Source organism: Cynara cardunculus (assembly GCF_001531365.2).
Source record: "Cynara cardunculus var. scolymus isolate 2C chromosome LG 4, CcrdV1, whole genome shotgun sequence".
Lineage (NCBI taxonomy): Eukaryota > Viridiplantae > Streptophyta > Magnoliopsida > Asterales > Asteraceae > Cynara > Cynara cardunculus.
In genome coordinates this window covers 10,145,440-10,148,806 of record NC_037531.1, presented here as the reverse complement: position 1 = coordinate 10,148,806, position 3,367 = coordinate 10,145,440, and positions in this window count along the sequence as shown.

Sequence of the window (3,367 nt, the reverse complement as noted above, 5' to 3'; positions counted from 1 at the left end):
TTTTAACAAATCTAAAATTTATAATATATATAATAATCAATTTAAATTCTTTTAGTTAATATATTATAATATTTTAATTTTTTGTTACTACCTTGTTTGTATCAATATATTATATTAATAAATATTTCACCACTAGAAAAGCGAGGTTCGCCGACACCCCTATAACGACGATATGTTTCAGCAAGAAGTTATTGCGACAAATATCTTGTTTTTATAAATTGTTTGTGACGATAAATTCATTTTCGTTGCCAAAACTCTTGTATATTATAAATATTGTAATTGACTAATTTTCAAAATATATTTTTGGTCATTTTACATGTTCATCAGCTAGTTTTTGCCAAATATGATCAGCTAATTTTTATCAAACATGATTTATTTATCAGATAACTTATGGGAAATGAAAGAAAGGGGTAGGGGTCTTTTGTGAGAAAACAAGATGGGAGGGGGTTCACCTTTCATGGGCTTGTAGTGGTGGAAGGAGATCAAGTAGTAGTGGAATATTGGAAAGATGCAGTATATATAGGAAATATATATGTAATATATATATAAAGGTTCGAACGAGAACACTTTTATTTGACAAAAACATTAGAACACTCATTTACTATAATTAATCATATGTGATACTATATTTCATTACATATGATACACTTGTGATACTAAATCAGAGATGCAGACGATCTTTGATGTGACCAAGGTTGCTGGCCAAGTCGCTCGCACACACTAGGTCCATTCAATGTGATACTATGGTCCATCATATATGATAATAGATCAAAGAGGCAAACAACCTTTGTCAGGACCTAGGTCACGGGCCAAGTCGTCCACACACACCACCATGCCCACTCACATGTATTATCATATATGATATGGGGTTCTCATGTTTTCATAAAATATAGGTATTCTTGTTTGAACCAACACCATATATGTGATAATATATAAAATATATAATAATTTTTGTAACTTTTAAATTGAAAAAGACAAAATAATCCAAAAAGGAATGTCTTTATTTTAACATTAATTTTTTAACAGAGTTAGAGGCAGGGACTCAAAGAGTACAAAAGCGCAAACCATGAGTCTTATATTTGTATTTATTTTGATTTTGCGATCAGTATGGATAAAAAGTGTAAACCACATGGACCAATTTTGTAATTTATTCAAGAATCTATAATTGAATTGGATTACATTAAAATTTCAAATATTATATATATATATAATATAGAAAGAGAAGATTACTTTGCAAACCACGTTATTTGTATAAAACTGTACAAACCTCATTCTATCAATCATAAGTATTCATTTTGTTCATTTTTTTGTAATTAGGAGAGTTTGATTAATCATTTTTATTGTGAAGGGTGTTGATCATGAATATTATCATCTTCATTATTTTAATTTTAGAGAAATACATGAAACATTTTCATTAAAATTTCATTAAATATTATATGAAATAATTTCATAACCATATATGAAACAACTTTATTAAAAAAAAGTATTATATGAAACAATTTCATTAAAAAAAATTATAAGAGTAAACAATGAAATCGACGGATGAGTGTGGTTTGCACGGTTTGTACAAATTGGGTGGTTTGTATTTGATCGCTCACACACACACACACACACACACACAAACAGAGAGGAGGGCTCAAATACAAACCGCCTCAATTTATACAAATCATATAAACTAATAACAACCAATCACATGAATCCATTTATTTTTAATTTATAAGGGCATTATTATCTTTTGAGATTACAATAGTTATGTTCGGTAAGTATTTAATACTAATAAATTTGTTTCGTAATTCTTTAATTGTGGGTTAAATATTTGGAGACCCATAAATGTTCCAGCATTCTCGTAAAACAGAGTTGTTCTCGTTTGAACCTCCAGGTGCGTGCGTGCGAGAATCCTTTAAAAGAATATTTAAACAGGTTTAACATATCGTCGCATTATCAAAGTCGAGATCTACCACATCTAGAGACTCGATACACTCTAAAAGTGATTTGTGATCTTCCACAAAAATAGTTGAAACAAAAGGACCACCATCATCGAAAATCTTGGCTCTGTCCTTGTGCGTGTGTGTGTAAATTAGCCGTTGTCGAAACTATAAATCATGTGGTTTGACTATTTTTCAAACTAAACTACACTAACAAACCGGTCAAACCACATAAACGCTCCAGTTTTGTTTGATTTCACCGATTGATGCGGTCCATCAGTTTTCTTTTAAATACCTTTAACATTCACTTTTTGAAATGGAAACGTTCAAACAGTTAAAAACTCGATGAAGGATTCATAGTCTGATGTCTGATTAAGTTTTCTTTAATACAAAAGGGTTTTCAGAATGAGGACCCATGTGATATTGTAGATAATAACAGAAAGTGAATTCAGTAGTACAATAAAACATGTATGTCTATAAAAAACATTTAATAGAATATGACTTGTATAACATTAATTACAGCTATCTAAACTTTATTAGGGGATACATTTTGTAATAATTTCATTACAATCGATGTTGATGGTGGTGGGTGATTGTGTCGAGGGTGGAAATTATGGTGTTAATGGTGGTTTGCGACGGCGTTGATAGTGATTGATGGTGACAAATAATATTGAGGAGTGCTAATAGCACCCTTTTAATAGGGGTGTCAAATGCTTTGGAACTTGAACCTTGATTAAAAATATAAAATGTCAAAATCAATCAAATAATATAATATATTTTATTATTATTACTTTATATATTAATATACATATCCTATAATTATATATATATAATATTTTATCATTATTAATATTAAAATATCAAAATAAATAAGATAAAATTATAATATTAATATAGGTTAAATGCATAAAACAACAACCTACTTTCATAAATTTTCTTATTATAATATTCTATTTTTGTTTTTCTTTATTACAGCAATGTACTTTCAAATTATTTTTTATTAAGGCATTGTACTTTAAAAAATCTACCCATAGTAGCAATAGGTAACCTGTTACCTTTTAAACCGGTTAACCCTTTGACTTTTTTGCTTGTGTGGCTTTAATGAGATGATGTGGATGACACATCATTTTGATGATTTAACTAAAATTAAAATAACAATCTATTTCAAATTATTATTAGTAATTTTCATTTTTCATTGCTATAATCTAAAAAAACATTTAATTTTTTTTTTACTTTTTCTTATTAAGTTGCATGCAAATTAAATATTCTTAGAGTAAAATATTTATTAAATAAATATGAAACATTGTTTTCGAGATATATTTTGTTTGTAAAAAATGTAATTTTTCCTATTTTATGTTGTTCAAATAAATACATATATTTTAAAGTTCTTTTTAAAATATTAACGAAATAAATTGTTATCTATAATTTTTTTAATATTGTTA